The following is a 21006-nucleotide window of genomic DNA, read 5'->3' as shown; positions in this document are numbered from 1 at the left end:
CGGTTTGTTTAAGGACTGGCAAGCCAGGAGGATGCACCAGGCTCCAATCTGATCTGGCAAGGTTTCTACTGCTGGATGCCCTTTCTAACACCAACCACCATAAGAGTGTAGTGGGTGCTTTTTATATGCCACCAACATGGGCCAGTCAGGTGGCACTGGCATCAACAGTAATAATGTTATGGTGTATATTCTTGCTAGTGTGGTTGTGTAGGTATAAACACATGACTTACAAAGGAAAACATTCAAGTTATTTCCCTCAGTATGTATGTATGCCTGCTGGTAGGGGTGGTGGTGCTTTTACGATGATGGATTTTTTTTTTTCCAGTGCAAGGAAGAAGTTTGAAAAAGTCTGTCCTAAGGACCCCCAGGAAGGGGTGGCGGGCAGCAGATAAAAAAAAATATTTTTCAAAAATTTTTTCATGAAAAGCTTCCCACCATAGTTTTGAAATGTGTGGTGAGGGAAAAAAATTGTAAAATCCCTGTCACAATGGTGAAAATTCAATTTTCTATAGGAATAGAATTGTCGACATGGCAGCACTTCCTTTTGTACCTCCCCAAAAACACCCCTTTAAAAAAAAAAAAAATTTCCTACACAAAACCCCCGTTTTCGGCTATGGAGAATACTAATCTGCAAAAAAACTGGCAAAAATAGGCATTTTGAAATTACCCTAACCCCGCTAAATTCTTCATTTTTAACTTTAAGAATTTTTTTTTCTCTCAAAATATGTGGAAAAATACGAAGATAATGATTCTGAAAGAAATTTCTAAAAATGTTTGGCTAGGATTGGGGTTTTAGGGTTACGAAAAAAAGTGAAAAAAGAAATTGGGGATGGGGATTTCAAACTTCCGACTTTTGGCAATTTCCCGAAATCTCCGTATCCGAAAAAGTGGGTTTTTGGTAAAAATATAATAAAAAAACAATTTGCCAGAAAATGGGAGGAGGAAGTCTTTCCGTCATTTTATGACGACACTTTGTAAATATATATATATGTGTGTGTGTGTGTGTATATATACTCATATTTTATATATAAAACTAGCATACCAAATACTTTCCTTTGTTGTTTTTAATTTAATTGTAACGTCGAATATGAATTCAGTTCATTTTACTTAAAATATGCCTGGCTTTTGACGTGTCCGCTTTTTTTTCATATTCTGAAACTTACGAAGTTTTGACCTGGTTTAATTTAATTAGTCAGTCTTCATCGAGCTGCCTTAATATCAGAGACCTTCAACTATTAACAATCTCGTCCATTTATATATTTACAGACACACACATACATATATACATAAACAAGTTATTTCTCTCATTCTATACATAGTTTTGGTTAAAACTAGCAGGTCAAGGGTACATGGATACTTCTTTGTTTTGCCTGAAAAACTTTCCGTAAACAATTACATAACCTCCAAGCAAATGATATTAATTAGATTACTGTTATGTAATTTCATTGTACGTCCCATGATTTACTTCAAGATACAGATAAAAGCTAAGAGTGAAAATTTTCCCCAAAAGGAAACTTAAATATTTTTCAAACTTAATTTCAACGGTTTCATTTTACTTCTTGTCGCTAAGCGCTTCAGTTCATAGTAAACAAGTTACATTGATATTCTAGGTTTATTAAATGATCAAACTGAATTCTTTGTCTGTCTATTGATGTTACGAGAAGATTTCGATTATATGAAAGATTTTGAAAATATAAAAATAAGTGGTTTTACTGACCCGATGTGATAATGTGATCTCATTGCGGAATTAGAGCTTTTGGGAGTACGAAGACAAATATTATGTCTTTTAAAATAAATGTTTAATTTATTATAAATTTATTACGAAGAAGTATATAAATTCAAAAATAATTTTTTTATCAAGTTTAGAATAAATTTTTAGTTGTATTCCAACTTTTTGTTGTTTTTCCGTACAATCAGGTAACAAACAAACAAACAAAAACTATAAGTATGATGCTAATTAAACAAAAAAAAGAGAGAATTTTTATTAATTCTGTAAGGCATTGTTTGAAATCTGAATCAACTTGAAGTCCTGCTCTTCTTCATAATTGTCTGCATGTGTTGTCTGAAACTTTGGTTGTTTGTTCTGTTTCTGTGATTCAGTTTTGCCAAACACGCCTTAATTTAAAACGACGTAATTTCATACGAAACTCCGTTCGTTGTTGCGGTGGCGGCTGAACAAGTGCGTAATTAAAATTAGGTTTCACTAAACGCAGAGAAAAAAATACCCACCTTTGTTGCTGTAATTCAATCCAATAAAATGCAATCGGCTGAATCGCGTGTTGCGCCCTGTCCAATAATATAATGCACATCTTTTAAGAAAACTCTTGACGGGGGACAAAAAAAAAAAAAATATATATATATATATTAGTAACAGCCGAAAAGAACATTAATATTGATATGTTTCCACGGTATGAACAAAATAAGCAAAGGCTCGGGTGGGATAGGTACAATGAAAACTCTTTGAACATCGTCCCGAAAAACTGTTGCCAAAACGAATGAACGTAGAATTATTTTTGGACTGGTTCGAAACATTACTTTTCCATTATTGGATTCAGCTAATTTGATTGGCAATCCTTCGATATATTTCCAAATGATTGATGAACAGATATAATAAAAATAATGATTGTTACTATACCACATGTGTTTGCATTGATGTTTACGCTTAAATGGACAGAGAATGTAAACAGTTTCAATTAAATTTTTTGATAAATAAAATTCTTTCACACAAATAAACAAATCCATATCCAATCCCTTCTTCATGAGGTTGTGATATGTATTCCATAATTCAATCGACCATAGTTTGAAGATGGGTGTATTCTTTGGTAAAAAGAAAAAACAACAAAAACGAATTGAGACTTGTAAATCTTTGAAGAATTTATTAAAGAAATAATTCGTATGTACATAGAAACAGCTAGGATTTAGTGGCTCTCAATGAAGGTTCATGTAAGATTTTGTTAAATAATATAATTCCGAATAATATTTAATAAAAAAAATATAATGGGATTTTTGAACCATGAAATGCCTATGAGGATCCGCCAGAATAAAACAGAAATCAAACGGGTCCATTGGCAAAAAGAAAAGAAAAATTGGTTGAGAACCACAGAATCTAAACAATAAGATCCTACCTTATTCCTTGTCGCTGCATTCTGGCCGATTCGAACGTGAACATGGAGAATATCTTTTTGCTTTTAAGCAGAAAATAAGAATGCGGAAACTTATAAGAAAATTAGATTACGCGAAAGATAAATGATAGTCTGTCTTTGTACTCGTTAAAGTAAAATTAAACTTCGTTAGAATATAGCAAAAAAAAAAAATGGTTGAGTATACTTACAGTGAAACAGAATATTACAACTTGTCTTTAATTAGTAAGCTATCATCAGATATTGGTTGGTTTCGAGGGAAACTTCTTGCATGTGTCTTCGACTCTTAGAATTGCTGATATTTAAATTGTGTGGCATCTCACACATACACACACGATGCTGCATCCAACCCACCCGAAGCCAAGGCAACAACTAAATGCCATCCTTTTCTCACACGACTTTGCGTCGTCTCAAACGGTTTTTCGCTCTTCATTTTCTTCTGTCAAGGCACGAAATGCCTTTAGAGCAATCACTGCGCGCACGCACACACACACACACAAAAGCGCATTTGAGTTATTAAAAAATAAAGCAATTATTTAATTTAAGACATTGAATAAACCTATTTTAATTTTTTCAGACATCTAAAACCGTTATATTAATTAGTGTCACCATGTACAATTTAATTAACAAGCTACTTAAAAATAATTAATTAAAAATACTTTCATGTACTGTGACGTTTTTTTTTTCCAAGTCACATTTGGGGCTGTTTTTTGTTATTTTCTTCCCTCTCTGATTATATTTTCGTCATCTTTTAATGTTTTTTATTTATTTTGCAAAACAGATATTTCACCAGTTGTAACTATTTTTAGCTTCAGTATAAAAACTATTTCCCACAAATGATTGCTTTTTTTAGTTTGTCCCAGATCGCCGTATTATTCTCTTTTAAAATTTACCCTAAAATACCCCTTTTTGGTTTGTTTCTAATCGATTCTTTTTTTTTTTTTAATTTGTCCCAAATAATTATTTTGTTTATTCAAATAATCTTCTATTCATGTCTTCCAAGTGATCGCTTTTCTTTGTCCCAAATTACCCTCCGATTTTGAGAATTTCAGAGGCGGGATGGCGTTGATAAAACAATTTTAGATTTTGTAAAACACAAATTCGAACAAAAATTCTGAAAATACCAAAAACTAAAAAAGTTACGACCGGTCAAATGGTGTGCTTATTGCTTTACTTGCTGTAACGAGATATTAAAACAAGCTCAATTAATGTCATATATGCCCTTAATAGGGTTATCCAATATCGATAGACTAATTAATATACGGTTTACCTGTTCGATTAGAAGCAGATGTCCAGCGTTTAGTTTCTTCTTAACGTTATGGAGATTGAGGACGGAAAAATAAAGGCCATGAAATCCTTAATTTGTGAAATTACTTCAACTCAAGTCCCCGACAATGAAGATTTTGTTATGGTTAGCGCCCCGATTCTCACCGAAATATCAGGCAGTGTTAGTGAAGATGATCCTCTGTTCGCGTGGACCCACAATAATCTCGCATCATAATGTTGGTCAGTGTTTTGGATTGTCACGAATTTACGTAAATGAAAATATTAGTTTAGTCGGTATAGCGAAAAGCCTCGTCAAAATCGGCAAAACTCGGTTTTGGAATGAAGGAACATACACACTTCCAACGCTTACTTTGTTTATATATATACACACACACACACGCGAAGTTTATATATATATATATATAAAAATTAAGGGTAGAAATTGATATTAGTCAATTAAAACCAGTGGTCTAGCACATTAAAAAGAATCCGAAGATTAAAATATTTATATATACCAATTAAGGACTGAACACGAAAAGGTGGACAGTCAACATGCTAGATATAGACGTCAAATCGCCATTCTCCACAAGGATTATGTTCTCAAATAAAAATAAAATTCAGCACGACCTCGTGCTGAATTTTATTTTTATTTGAGAACATAATCCTTGTGGAGAATGGCGATTTGACGTCTATATCTAGCATTTGACTGTCCACCTTTTCGTGTTCAGTCCTTAATTGGTATATAATATATATATATATATATATGTTAAAACGAAGGATTGCCATATATATACACATGAACGCTTCGTATATATATATATGGCGATGTTTCGCATGTCAACCGAACGTTGCCTATATATATATATAATATATATATATAATATATATATATACACACACGCCTCGTTTATATATATATACATATATATATATATATATATATATATAATAAATTAATTAATAAATAAAATAAAACATATGCATATATACATACATATATGTACGTACCTACCTCTACATGTATATATACATGCATATATGGGTACAGGACACCATCTATATATATATATATATATACTAGCAGTATCGCCCGGCGTTGCTCGGGTTTGTAAGGGAAATAACTATATAAGCATTTTTAGAGAGTTATAGCCAAAAAATAGTTAAAAATGCATTAAAATGGAAAAAAATGATGGTAAATTTTTTTTAAAATCGTTGACTCATCGTAGACATTTTTAGAGAGTTACTTCCCTTATATAATAGCGAAAAAATGCATTCAAATGGAAAAAAATGATGGTAAATTTTTTTTTAAATCGTAGACTCATCGTAGACGCGCGCTAATACCCAGAAGGGCTCGATATGAATTACGACTATAAGATACCCGGTTTTGGTTAAACTGCACCGCAAAATGTGGGAGTAGTTAGGAATCTAAATCGTAGGAGACAGACACAACCTCACTTTTATATATAAAGATATATATATATATATTACGAGATGTACTCGCATAGCAAGTAATTTGATCTGAGATCGTGTGCTGAAACGAAAACAATTGCAGCGTGGAAGGTGTTTATAAGCCATTTAAAAACTTAAATGTTGAAGTGAATCGAACGGCTTTTGTGTGTTTCTTAAATGGCTTATAAACACCTTCCACGCTGCAATTGGTTTGTATATATATATATATATTATATATATATATATACACACACACACACACACACACGCCTCGTTTATATATATAGTTTTTACTTACAAAAGTAGATGGATTGATTGATCTCCGCTCATCGAAAAGTTTCAAGGAGTCTTTTCTGAAATGAATACTTGTAAGATATTGAAGCTGTTTAAGGCAAATGGTCCCGCAACCCACTGTTGAAGCTACTTTAGTCACCAATGAAATGTGACAAGTTCCCTGACATATCTATTTATGCCCGTTTCTCACACACTCACGGTCTTCTGTAATTTGTTCCACTCATCTGGAATACTGCAGCTTCTCGTTTCTCTCCTTTATGGTTCCTCTTGTAAAATGTGTATTAAATAAGGTCGATGGTAAACTGTTTACAGCCGTATGAGATGGAGATCTTAATTACTTTTAAGACGTTCTGAGTTCAAATTCCGCCGAGGTCGACTTTGCCTTTCATCCTTTCGAGGTCGATAAATTAAGTACTAGTTACGCACTGGGGTCGATGTAATCGACTTAATCCCTTTGTCTGCCCTTGTTTGTCCTCTCTGTGTTTAGCCCCTTGTGGGTTATAAAATAAAAATAAAAATAATAAATTACTTCTAAGGCGAATGAATATCAGTGAGCGAGCCGCTGCCTTGGGTAGGTTCTTCGTACAAAACTATCCTCTGAAGATATCGAGTGAAACTTATTTAATTCCTGTGCATACAATGCGAAAAAGGCGAGAATAATTGCCACCAAATTAGGGGTTCAACGGTGTGGGTCTGTAGTTCTCATGACAGTTCTCGCTTCTTTTGGACTGTCATGAGATATACAGACCCACACGTACGGTTTGGTTTATGAAAATAAAATGAAATAAGACGAAACGAACCGAGCAATGCTCAAGTTAAGAGTTAGGATTCATTCCGTTGGTACCAAAACATTATCTCTGGGGAGAGACTGATTCTCTCGAATTCCTTGATGGCTCATTAGAAGCAGTGGATAATTTCTGCTACCTAGGGGACCAAATTAGTAGTGGAGGAGGATGCACGGAGATTGTAATAGCTAGAATAAGAATAGGCTGTTACCTCTGTTGGCTACCAAATGAGTGTTATTTGAATCTTCCACCCGCACGATTTTATAATATATAATCAATTCTTTTTTATTGGCCACAAGGGCTGACACGCATGATTACATAAAGGGACAAGACAGGACGAAAGGTTACAAAGGGTTTTGCCGTTTTTTTTAAAACATCGAGTAAAAATCTTTATAACAACTTATAAAATTCAACAATGAAAAACTCCCAAAAGGGGGAGACGTTTCGAAAGGTTCCTGGTGGAAAAAACCCTACAAAAGCCAACGGGAGCCTGGTCAAAAAAAAGGGGGTGTAGAGAGTCCCCTTTCTTCTCCTTTTACATTACCTTTTTCTTTGAAATCACAGGCGAAACCTGAGAACTGGTCCATTTATACAGGCCAGTCTCGCACAATTCACCCACCTTTCATAAAACTTGCTATCGGACAGCACTTTCCTCTCTAACCTCATCTTCCTTTTCAAGTGAAACTTGAAAAAGTTGATGAGGCCTTGACCAAAGAGGAAAGTGTCTGACTTTAGCCCTTTCAAACGAGTCCACCACACGACCTCTTTCGCCACAGCCACTAGGCACAAGAAAACGGCCTCGCCCTCCTTGTTAAAGGAGGTGGCGGGGCAATCTTCACTATGGATTCGGCCGATAGTCGGATCCGTCCTACACGTGACAGTAGCTGTTCGACATAAACCCATATTTCAGCAATACTCGGGCACTGAACGAGTGCGTGCAGAACGGTTTCGTCGTCCTGGCAACACCTCGGGCAGGCCCGGCTGACGGCACTTCCGTGCCGGTAGAGTTTATCTCGAACAGGCAGAGCCCCTCGTAGCACTGCCAAGCGAGAGACCTCTGGAAATTATCCATCGGCCCCGCCCGAAAGTCCTCCCGAACAGACCGCACAGTTCGTCATCTTCAACGCCTAGAGTTTCCCCGAGAACGTCGTCGCATTTTTCCTCCACTAACCCTCTATAGAACGCTAGAGTGGAGCTGTAACCGACCGCATTGCCCGCCTGGCGGAGGGCGGAGAGGGCTTGACGGCACTCGAGGTGCCAAGCGCCCTTTCTCGGTCTACGTTTGATCCAGGTCTGCAGTTCCGTCAAAGAGACGAGCTGCGGAAAATCGCGTCTGACAAAGACGACCACACCTGTTCACCGTCTAGGAAGCGCTTGAGATGTCGCAGCCTGAGCGCATGTCTGCGCAACAGCAACCACGGCATTCCAAGGCCTCCGTTCAGCGGTCGTTGACAGCAGATGGATCGCCTGACCAGTGGCACCTGACCCTTCCACAAAAAAGTCGAAGAGCAGACGTACCAGCTTGGCCAACCAGCGGTCGGGACAAAGGACGACGGTCAAGCGGTAATAGATGACGGATGCGATGTACGCATTCGCCACCTCCGCTCGACCTTTCAGGGACAGCTTCCTCTCGGCCCATTTCTGGGTGAGACGTGCCACCCTGCTCGTCACCTCTTCCCAGTTCTTATCCACCTGGAGGTCCGGACCGAACCAGACCCCGAGCAGTTTAACGGGTCCGTCTGTCCAGCGCCCTACGACGCTGTTGGACGGCATGGGCTTGCCTCTCCAGGTGCCCAGTTGCAAGCCCACAGACTTTTCCGCGTTAATCTTTGCCCCTGTCACCGCTTCGTACTGGTTTAGCGTCTCGCCAATCAGGCCAATGTGCCTGTGGCTCGACACCACCACGGTGACGTCGTCGGCATAAGCAGACACGCTGTTTCCGCCCCCTAGATCGCGCGGGATACCCCTCAAAGCCTCCAACTTGCGCAGTAATGGCTCGAGAGTCAAAATGTACAAGAGGGAGAGAGAGGGCATCCTTGGCGGACCGAACGCGAGATGTCGAACGGTTCCGAAAGGTGACCGTTCACCCGTATCACTGAGCAGATGTTGCTGTATAAAGCAGCGATCCACCCGCGGAAGACTGGACCGAAGCCGGCTGCCCTGAGGACAGCTGCCAGGTACCGATGGTCGACCCTATCGAAGGCTTTACTCTGATCCAAGTTGATCAAAGCCCCACCCGCGCGCAGCGTCGTTACCCACCCTCTCTATGATGTAGCGCATGAGATGGAGGTTGTCGTGTATCGACCTGGTCGGCACGGCGCATGTCTGCGTCTCGCCGACCAGCTTGTCCACGACAAGCGCCAATCTCTTGGCTAGCACCTTGGCCAAAATCTTCAACTCTGCATTGAGCAGAGTGATGGGCCGGAAATTCCCTATAACGTCCCCCTTGTTTGAGTCCTTCTTTAGCAAAGCCACCACCCCTCGACAGACAAAAGCAGGAATTCTCCCAGTAGACGTTTGCCAACAGGTCCGCAAACAAGTCTGGCATTGAAAAGTAAAGCTCGTAGGGCAGACCATCCAAACCCGGCGATCTACCTCTCGTGCAACTCTTCATCGCTTCCTGTACTTCCCAGGCAGATATCGGTCCTTCGCAGCACTCTGCCTCGCTGTCCGAGAGTTGCGGCAGTCCGTCCAGGTACACACCGAAGTCTGTACCGTTGGTGTCCGTTCCACCGCTCGTCCCAAACAGTTGAGCAAAGTGCCGCTGAAGCACCGTACACATCTGCTTCGGTTGGGTAACCTCGCGCCCGTTCTGGTCCACCAAAGACCGAATGGTTGCTCTGTTGCCTCGCTTCGCCTCCGCCACACGGGCCCATCGAGCGGCTCTAGTCCCCTCACCGCTTAGCGAACGTGCCTTAGCTCTGACAACGCAGCCTTCGTGTTTGGCGTCGAAGTGTTGGTCGAGGGCCAACCTTGCCGCCAACACGTCGGTCGCGATGCCAGTGTCAAGAGCCTCGTCTAGTTTCTTAACTAAATCCCGCTCTCTCTTCCTACGTTCAATAGCTAGAGTCTTACTATACCTAATCGACTCTACTCTAATTGCTCTCTTGAGGGCAAACCACCAGTTGTTGTTGATGATTGCCCCCGTGAGCGCCCGCTTAACTAGTAAACTAATCCGGTCTCTGTAAGCTTTGCACGCCGTTGTATACAGTGCTCAGGTGCACCACAGCACTGTATACAATAATTTCATTATTATATATTATAAAATCGTGCGGGTGAAAGATTCAAATAACACTCATTTGGTAGCCAACAGAGGTAACAGCCTATTCTTATTCTACCAATTACAATCTCCGGACATCCTCCTCCACTACTAATTTGGTCCCCTAGGTAGCAGAAATTATCCACTGCTTCTAATGAGCCATCAAGGAATTCGAGAGAATCAGTCTCTCCCCAGAGATAATGTTTTGGTACCAACGGAATGAATCCTAACTCTTAACTTGAGCATTGCTCGGTTCGTTTCGTCTTATTTCATTTTATTTTCATACACCAAACCGTACGTGTGGGTCTGTATATCTCATGACAGTTCCACTAAGGAAAAAAAAAAACATGACCTCCTAATATGCTGCAAACCCCTTATTTTTGTTCGTAAAAAAGGGGTAGGTGAGAAACCGGAATCATTGGAAACTCTTTTGTTTTTGTTTTCGTTGAATGAATTCTGATGACCTCCTAATATGCTACAAAGCCCTTTTTTTTGGTTCCGAAAACAGGGTGAGGTGCAGTGGAAGCCTCGGAAATTTCAGCCCCCACCCCAATTTTCAAATATTTTTTGCTGTTTATTTCTTTACCCACATTTTTTAGATAACATTTTGCAGAAATACGTTTTCGAGACAGATGCATTACGTTAGATTGAAAATTCGAAGCGGTTTGAAATGATTAAGTTGTAGCGCTTAGTGAAATATATCCTGTTACAAAGTGAAAATGCAGAGGTTATAAAAGTTAAGAGTGGTACCAAAGTCAGTGGAGACGTAAAGAACAATAAATAATGGTAATCTTTCGTCTCTAGTAGACCTTTCCGTCGATTTCCGTAAAAAAATTTTTTTGGTAAAATTACAGATTATCACCCCCACGATTTTCACTAAGAAAAAAAAAAAAAAACTCGGATTTTTTGCGTGGAATCAAATACCCTGACCTCCTAATATGCTGCAAATCCCATATTTTGGTCCGGAATTCCTCCGGAAAGGGGGGGGGGTATTACCCCCCCCCCCGAATTTTCACAAGGAAAAAAAAAATCAGATTTCTAGCGTGGAATCAAGTACCCTGACCTCCTAATATGCTGCAAATCCCATATTTTGGTCCGGAATTCCTCCGGAAAGGGGGGGGGGTAATACCCCCCCCCCGGAATTTTCACAAGAAAAAAAAAATCAGATTTTTTGCGTGGAATCAAGTACCCTGACCTCCTAATATGCTGCAAATCCCATATTTTGGTCCGGAATTGCTCCGGAAAGGGGGGGTAACCCCCTCCCCCGGAATTTTCACAAGGAAAAAAAAATAACATATCAATAATTTAGAAAAGAAACATTTCTAGAAAATAGTAAATTGAAGTGTCAACAAATTATTGGGCAAAATTGAAGTGTGAACAAATCATTGGGCAAAAGAAGATTTGGCATACTGTCATGCTTTTAGCTGTCAGAAGTGAAAGTCGTCAACTTCGTGTATTTGCGTCAGGTTCGCTGTTAGGCTTATAAAACAATTGAAGTTCAGTTTAAAGTTTATAAATAAATACATTTCATTCCATGTTCTGTTTAAACTTTATAAATAAATATATTCTTGCAGTGTGTGTATATGTGGCTATATGTCTGACTAATGTGTGTGTCTGTATTTATTGTATGTGTGTATAAGTAGTTATATGCTTATATTATCCATTATAGTAATATTTGTCTGTTGAAACCTGTTTTAAGGCGGTCAATAGTTTAATTAAAGATGTATCTATACATGTATATATATATATATATATATATATATTATATATATATATATATATATATATACAGGTGTATATATACATGTGTATACATATCTATATATATATATATATATATATAAATATATATATATATACACATGTCTATATATATACACATGTATATATAAATATATATATATACACATGTATATATATATACATGTATAGACACATCTTTAATTAAACTATTGACCGCCTTAAAACGGGTTTCAACAGACAAATATTACTATAATGGATAATGTAATGGATAAAATTCAGACAAACTTACCTCTTGCTGTCAAAAAAAGTGGATTAATTCTCAGCAAAACATACTGTTATGCTAGACCAGTGGTTTCCAACCAGGGTTCCGCAAGAAGTTGCAAAACTGCTAAAATCGGCAGTAATTTTTAATTCTCCTGTGCAGATATGTGTGCATAAGACTATTAAATTATTGTACAGGGGTTCCTCGAGCCAGTGGAATGTTTGAATTACGCTCTGTGATAGTGTCAGGTTCTAATTTTTGCTTCTGATCTCTCTCTGTGCCGCCCCCCTTTCCGGAGGAATTCCGGACCAAAATATGGGATTTGCAGCATATTAGGAGGTCAGGGTATTTGATTCCACGCAAAAAATCCGAGTTTTTTTTTTTTTTTTCTTAGTGAAAATCGTGGGGGTGATAATCTGTAATTTTACCAAATTTTTTTTTTTACATATGGGCTTGCGGGAAATTTTGAAGTAATGAGAGCGAAAGAGACTAAGAAAAAGCGGATCTTTTCAGTTTCGAAGCCTGATTTGTCAAATTTTTCCTACTTAACCGAAAGTGAAAAGATCCGTGTGTGTGTGGTGATGGGTGTGGGAGACAGACAGTATGTTGTGTAAGTGAAGTGCTTCTGTTAGTGTGTGTGAAGAGACAGAGTAATGTGTGAAAGAAAGAGATAACTGAAATTTTTTACTCGGTGTATGTGTATATGTATGTATATTACTTCAAAAGTTCCCGCAAGCCCATATGTAAAAAAAAATTTTTTTTTACGGAAATCGACGGAAAGGTCTACTAGAGACGAAAGATCGCCCGCCAAAATATCTTTTTCATACCTGTTAGTATCACTGGGTATAATATATATATATAAGATATAATAATCCTGGATTGCGGAATAGGTTTGAAACACTAAAGTAGTTTCTCTTTGTAATTTTGGGTGCCGAAATTGCGTTTCATTTTTGCGTGGGAGGAGCTGTTAGCCGTACAGGTGGGTGAAACAAGCTGATGAGTTAAGGATTAGAGATATGCTTTCTTAAAGTGTGCACCACAACTTGTCAAAAGTGTGTATAAAGCATATGCAGTAATGTACAAATGTCTGGGAAGTGAACAGTGTATGAGTCAGATACATGCTTGCGTGTGTATGGCGGGGAGAAAATCAGGTGTAGTGTTGGCGAATCTCAGAAAGCATGGAAGTTTTGAATGATGCAGTGCTCCGACAACTAACAACTGATGCCGGCAGTTTGTTCCATACTTCAGCAACTGTTAGCGTGAAAAAATGTTTCCGAAAGTCATGGGAGCTGTGCTGTTTTCTGACTTTGTAAACATGTCCACGGGTGTTAGACAGGTTGAGTTTGAAAAGGTGCTCAGAGTTATTGTTAATGCGCACATTGCCTATATCAAAGGAGACTAGAGTATTTATCCAGTAGATGGCAGAATGGAGTAAGAAAATATTCTCTTATTCTTTTACACGTTTCAGTCATTTGACTGTGGTCATGCTGGAGCACCGTCTTAAAGGATTTTAGTCGGGGACATCGACCCCAGGACTTATTCTTTGTAAGCCTAGTACTTATTCTATCGTTCTCTTTTTGCCGAACCGCTAAGTTACGGGGACATAAGCACACTGAATCCACTCACAAGGCTTTGGTCGGCCTGAGGCTATAGTAGAAGACACTTGCCCAAGGTGCCACGTAGTGGGGCTGAACCCATAACCATGGGGTTGGTAAGCAGGTTCCTTACTACACAGCCATGCCTACGTTTATATGTATAATTGTCCATTCTTTATTATGATGTCTCGATTATGTGTATGGGTCGAACGGTTTTACATGGAGCTGTCCAGGCTCCAACAGTCTGTGGTGGTGGCATGGTTTCTACGGTTGGATGCCCTTTCTAATGCCAACCACTTAACAACATGCTGGGTGCTTTTTCAGTGGCACTGGAATGGGTGCTTTTCATGTGGCATTGGCACCTTAAAGGACAAGCCTGTATATGTGGAAGACAGATTTTACTTAGCTTGGTGGTGGTGTGTGTGTGTATATATACCAGGCATTGCTATGTGGTAAGTAGCTTGCTTCCCAACCACATGGTTCCAGGTTCAGTCCCACTGTATGGGACATTGTGCAAGTGTCTTCTACTATAGCTTTGGAGTGATCAAAGCCTTGTGAGTGGATTTGGTAGGCAGAAACTGAAAGAAGCTCATTGTTCATATATATGTTTGTGTGTACGTATTTATGTGTTTGTCCCCCTGCCATCACTTGACAACCGATGTTGGTGTGTTTAATGTCCCCGTAACTTAGCGGTTTGGCAAAAGACCCAGATAGAATAAGTATTAGGCTTACAAAGAATAAGTCCTAGGGTCAAATTCTTCAACTAAAAACCCTCGAAGGAAGTGCTCCAGCATGGCCACAATCAAATGACTGAAACAAATAAAAGAAAATGTAAAGCAATTTCTAAGATTGCTCTACATTTTAAATTGATGTAATGTTTTCATTGTTCAATTAAATGGAGTTGCATGAAACGATCATACTGCATTACCTCTGGATATCCTTGTTGCTTATTTTGATTATAATCACCCCATTTTGAATTATATGGATAATACCATACTAAATTCTGGTACCTTTAACCTAAGTACCATATTCAACTGAATCTAAATTTTTCTGAAATATATATATATATATATATATACTGTCTCCGATGAAGGGATATTATTAATTAATATCCTAGAAACAGCTGTAATACCTTCTATCTATAAATGCTCTAATACAGCCTTGGTTTTTTATCTTATTATGCAAAAATTCTTTTATACACACGTTGACATAGAACCAATGTTAAACCCTTTATTCACAAAATTACCGAATCTGGGACTTAACTATGGTCTGTCTATAGCACTTATTCAGCTTTACCTGACACTTTTGTGTCTCAATAACACCATTATCTCTTACAACTTCAACTTCTCGCTATTATAAGCACTTATCCCAGGTAACACTTCAGTAATGGATAAAAAATTCCTTGGCATCTCTCTTAAGGATACATCTTCACATATATATTTTCTCAGATTACTAAGCACTGAACTTATGGACCATTGCAAATTTCTGATGCAGTGGATATATAATAGTTAAAGAGAACTTTGACATATTTTCTGCTATTTTGTTCTAAACCAGTTGTATTTAATGAGCATTCTGCAGTCAGGCAGACGAGGATCTTAGTTCTTGATTTCTTTTCATTTTTCACATTCCATTTTTTGCATCAACCTTCATTTTTTTTTTCGTTTCTTATTTTCTTATTATCCTGCGTCCTTGTTTTTAAGAAATATATAAAGCATAAACATCCGAGTTCAAAGAATAATCTTATAATTCCTTGGACTTGTCCTTTTATCAAATAATAATTGTCAGACCAACTGTCATTCCATAAACAAAAGATATTTCTTCATCATCGCATGTAAACTCCATGATTTATACAAAACAACACAACTGCTGTCAACCGCAAGCAGTTTTTTTCTCTTTTCAACCAAAAATAGTTTAGTTGCCGGTGAGTTTATGTCAATGTGTTACAAAGGGTTTGACTGCGTCAACTTTTAAACATACAAAAATTATTTTCCTATTATTCTTGTCGTAAAATAATGAAAATTATTCAAACTTACGCAAATATGGAAGTATCATGGAAATGATTCAGCAATTTTTCAAAGGACAGATGTTCAATAATGAAATAAAATGGTGTCTATTGATGCAACTCAGCATTACTGGTTTGGCCCAGGCCAGTTAAAATTTAAAAGAATTTTATTTCTGTAAATTAATATTCAGTTATTATTTTATTAACACCCCTCACCACACACACACACACAAACTGTAAAGGAACACAAATGAGGTTTAAAATTGACACCTGTAACGGCTGAGTCACCCATTTGTAACGGTTGAAGTTTTTATGAATTTGTACGGTTGAAATTAATTTGTAAACAATAACATGGAACGTGGGAGTCGTAATCAGTTTGTAAGGATTGGTTCTTCGTTGATTGCCATTATGTAAAGATGAAAGAACAGTGATTGAAGTTGTGAAGAAAATATTTATTTTTACTATTACATTTGTATATACCTTGCCTCGATGGTCAGGTGATAATATTCCAAAAGCATGCAAAGTAAAGATAGATGTCGTAGATTTTCCTTGATAGTTTGTGTTTATGTGCTTGTCATTGTGTAGTAGTAATTACAGAAAGAGATAGGATGATGTTGTAAGAGCAAATAAAGTGAGAGTGAGAGAGTGTGGGACGAAATAACTGCTTTGTTGGTGAGTTACCATAGTTGTCATTTTTAAGCCCTTATCTTTAGAGACGGTGTTTTGTCCAGCCGGTCAGCCAGCCTCCATTTTCACCAATTCGAGTTAGCTAACTTTTGGTTGGGGGTTCCTGTTTTTATAACTATCCAGAAGGATGGACATATTGAGAACAATGGATTTAGTTGGTGGTCTGTGATTTAATTCTAGCTTTTGGTGAAGTAGAAGAGGTTAGATGGGTCAAGTGGTGAAGACATTATTTTGCTTAGCCAAGGCATCTGGCAAATGTAAACGGCTGTCACAGAAAAACTATTGTTTTACTGTAAAAAAAGTGCTGTTGAAGTGTTAATTTAAATTTGGCTATCTAGGATCGAATCTACTTCATGCCTGCAAGATCCACTACACACCTGTTTCAGTAAACTTTTATTGATGTATTTATAGGCTACCTTAATAAAATTCTGCCATTACAGCTATCACGGTCTTTTTCTCCTCACCAAATGAGGAAGCAAAGGACCCTGTTAAAGGCTCCCCCCATGTCAACAAATGTCAAGTGCAGCAGCTTATTTTTGGCTAAACACTTCTCTTGTTGCTTTTCCAGGGAAGCCACTATCAGTAATACTTCTCCCTGGCACAAAACCAAACTGTCTCATTTAGGTTAACTCTCTTCTTAATTAAGTCCAGTTATGACCCTTTCTGTAACTTCCATGATGTGATCCAGCATTTCAATGCCTCAATTTGCTTCTATTTAAAGCATCTCCTTTACCATTGTAGCAGTTGACTACATTATTATTTTTACAGGTGACTAGGCTGTGTCTCTCTAGATATTTTAAGCATCAGCAATTCCTGATGGGCCAGAATCTTTCTCTGTTTTCCTATCTTTAATTGCTTTATCTATCAAGCTACTGTCAACTCGGGTAGCTAGTTCTTCTGTCGGATCCACATTAGGAAGACTTTCCTTTTCCTATGCGTTCTCCATATTTAACGGCCTTTCATTGTGGGACTTCTATACCTTTTCCTTTTCAGAAAGTGTCCCATCATCCATCTGAACACACTTCTCACCTACAACATCACAATTTTCTCTGACTCACTGTCTATTCCTTAAAAACTTCCAGTTGTCCTTTGTTACACGTCTCAACATCCTTCTTGTAAAATGCTTCACGTAGAATATCTCTAAATCTCTGACTATTCAAAGGAACCTTAAGCTTCCATATCTTCCTTTTTCCAGACTGGTTTACTTCTTGGGGTTCTTCTAGCCCAAAACCTATGTTGAGGAGTTCATTCTTCCCTTGCTTTTGTTAGCAACAGTCTCCCATATCCTGGTGAGAATGTAGTCAATCTGTTTTGTGTGGCCACCAGATTAATAAGCAATCAGCTGATTTCACACATAAATACTCAACACACACACTCTTGTATCAGTTTTCATCTACCAAGTCCACTCACAAAGCTTGACTTAGGCATTTAAGACAAACGCTAACCATAGTCATACCTGTCTGTAAGTATTTCGGAAGAATTAAAGGAAATCAATTAAGGCAGAAACAATCTTGAGTTTGAATCTTCATCATCAATGAAGTGCACTTATTTTATTTTATTTTTTGTTCCTTTCAGGTGCAGAAGATGAGTACAAACCAATGGAATTCCCTGCAGAAACTTTCCCCTATCCCAGCTTTTCCTATCAGGCCAACATATTTATGGCTGCCACCATCTAAAATCGGTGAGATAAAAGGTAGGTCAGGAGAGATTATGGAGTTAAGGAGATGTGCATTTGCATGGGTCTGATGGAGTTGTGGAGGTAGGTTTTCTGTAGTCTGATGCTCTTCCTGTTGCCAAACTTCATCTATTCTCCATGAGACAATAATTGAATTTTATCAACAAAATCAATGATTATTAGTTGTGCTAACCCAAGGAGCTTGGCATTTGTCATTTAGGGGCCAGGTAGCCACCTTATAAACAAATAATACTCAACTTATTCCAGTGGTTTGAACATCAGGGAGACTCTGATTGATTTACTTTGTGTGGGAAGGAGGCCAGCTTATAACTTCTTTGCAGCTCCAAAAACTGAAGTGCAATTTTATTTAGGGAAGCATTTCTCTATATGGCAAACACCAATGAAATGTAGAATTGTGTTTGAAGGGGAAAAGCCCTCTCAGAGATAGATTGATTTAGATGAATGGTTCCCAGCTAGGGTCCGTATTAGATCTTTTGGGGTCTACACAAGCAAAATAGTAAATTGGGGATCCTCGGTAGTATTTGAAGGGTCCATTTTTTTAATATATTTATTGCAAAAGACAGTTTGGTTTCTTTCTCTGATGTTTTACAGAATTTAAGGTTTCCGGCCACTGAAACATGTGTCTCTCAGAGAGTGTTATTGCAAACCCATACAAGTGAATGTGGGGGCAAAAATGAAATAGGAATTTTGAAAGAAGTATCTATAAAGCTAGTTTTGAAACATGGAATGCCTATGAGGGTCCACCAGGATAAAATAGTACCCAAAAGGGTCCATAGGTAAAAAAATTGGTTGAGAATCACTATGTATATGCATATATATATATATATATATATATATATATATAAAATCAAAATACGCAACAAGGATATCCAGAGGTAATGCAGTACGATTGATTCATGCGACTCTATTTAATTGAACAATGCAAACATTACATCAATTTAAAATGTAGAGCAATCTTCAGCTGTATAAAAGTATAGAATTTAGTTAAATTCGAAGGATTAATTCGTATAGTTTTCTTTTTATCCAAAATCACCAAGAGGATAAGGAGATAGATAAAGATGTTTTACCAACAACATCACAGTTGTAACTGAGATTTATATATATATAATGAAAAATGAATCAATCAAAGATGTCATCTGTATGAAAACAATAATGAAGGTAGAAATAACATATTTAATACAACGAGCATTTTTAATGCTAATTAACAGTAATAATAATTATTATTATTATATGACGAGAAAAAGACAGAATTAGTTAACGGCAAATATTTAAATACTGGGACAAGGGAGGTAACTCTGACATCGGGTTGACCAACTCAGATTTCGCTGTTTTGTTAAGATACAAAATCTTTGAGAGTGACGGTTCTAATATTTACCGAACTGAAATTTTAAAAATTAGTTGAATTGGGGGGGGGGGGATTATAAATAAAAGCAGAATATTGTAGCGTTCCTGTGGTCGAAGCATGGCAAGTTGGAGAGATTTACTGAGTGCTGTTGGCTTTGAGGTTTATCTGGAAAATGTAGCCATGGACTTGAATAAAGGTTTGAGGAAGGTAACACTTTTGTTACCATATTTCTGTTGAAATGCATTGTCTTTGTTTCAATTAATTCTGAAAATTATGAAGAATTTAGTAAAATAACTTTGTCCTAATTAAGCTGGTGTTTGGAACCTAAATTAATGTGAAATGTTGGTGGAAGATGGTTTTAATTTAAATCACCGTAACCCTCTTCTTCATCATCATCATCATTATCATCGTTCAACGTTTGCTTTCCATGCTGGCATGGACTGGACAATTTGACTGAGGTCTGGAAAGCCAGTAGCTGCACCAGGCTCTGATCTGGCAGTGTTTCTACAGCTGGATGCCCTTCCTAACGCCAACCACTCCATGAGTGTAGTGGGTGCTTTTTACGTGCCACCGGCACATGTGCCAGGGAAGGCTGGCAATGGCTATGATTGGTTGGTGATTTTTACATGCCACCGGTATGGAGGCCAGTCAAGGCAGCGCTGGCAACGGCCGCATTCGGATGATTCTTTTACGTGTCACCGGCACTGGTATTACAACTACAATTTCCATTGATTTTTGATCGATTTCGATTTCACTTGCCTTAACAGGTCTTCGCAAGCAGAGTTTTGTGTCCCAAGAAGGAAAGTTATGTGTAAGTGGACTGGCTACATCCCAGGTAAAGGCCACGGGTTATGGTTTTTTTATTACCATATTTTCGTTGGCACTAACATTGTTTCAATTAATTCTGAAAACAATGATGAAGAATTTAGTAAAATTACTTCATCATTTTTAAATTGGGATTTTGGAACATAGATTAACATGAAATTTTAATGGAAATTTAAAATTTGAATCATTTTAAACAGGAAGTATGTAGCATAGAACCAGGAACTGTCTCAGGTAGGTTGGCATCAAAAGGGTGAAAGAATTTTGTACAGCTTTGGAGCAATTTGGATGAATCTTGTAGAGAGATATTGCAATAAAGAACCTTGACACTTACCTACCAGACTTGTTCTTTATTTCTTTTCCCACCATTTAGTCAGTATTTGCAACAAAACAATTGTATCTTTTTTTTCATTATTATTATTAATGCAGTGTTCATTGTATGAGAGCATTTCAAAGACATCAAATTCCATTCCAGCTTCTGTGTTAAAGCATACTTCCAATTCCAAGATCTACAGCTGGATGCCCTTCCTCAGAGTGGTTGGCATTAGGAAGGGCATCCAGCTGTAGAAACTCTGCCAGATCAAGATTGGAGCCTGGTGCAGCCATCTGGTTCGCAAGCCCTCAGTCAAATCGTCCAATCCATGCTAGCATGGAAAGCAGA

The 21006-nt window shown here is 37.9% G+C and overlaps 1 protein-coding gene and 1 long non-coding RNA gene across 4 annotated transcripts in view; one reads left to right on the top strand and one right to left on the bottom strand.

Annotated features, from left to right (window-relative positions):
* The window catches only part of LOC115218240 (inhibitor of nuclear factor kappa-B kinase subunit epsilon), a 48550-nt gene extending 46776 nt beyond the window's left edge, over window positions 1-1774 (bottom strand). The window contains exon 1 of the mRNA XM_029787972.2: window positions 1718-1774. The gene's annotated coding sequence lies outside the window, so the exon portion shown is untranslated. The remainder of the gene's footprint in view (window positions 1-1717) is intronic.
* LOC118763877 overlaps window positions 1-20678 on the top strand; it is a 30001-nt gene extending 9323 nt beyond the window's left edge. For 2 of the 3 annotated variants that reach the window (XR_004999633.1, XR_004999632.1), the window contains exon 3: window positions 18058-18937. This is a non-coding gene — a long non-coding RNA (uncharacterized LOC118763877). Of the gene's footprint in view, window positions 1-18057; window positions 18938-20545 lie in introns of those variants that run through there. The other variant, XR_004999634.1, reaches the window with a different exon arrangement.
* The last annotated feature ends 328 nt before the right edge of the window (window positions 20679-21006 follow it).

The sequence above is a fragment of the Octopus sinensis genome, linkage group LG1, assembly GCF_006345805.1.
Source record: "Octopus sinensis linkage group LG1, ASM634580v1, whole genome shotgun sequence".
Classification (NCBI taxonomy): domain Eukaryota; kingdom Metazoa; phylum Mollusca; class Cephalopoda; order Octopoda; family Octopodidae; genus Octopus; species Octopus sinensis.
This window is presented reverse-complemented; position numbering and strand designations above follow the sequence as displayed.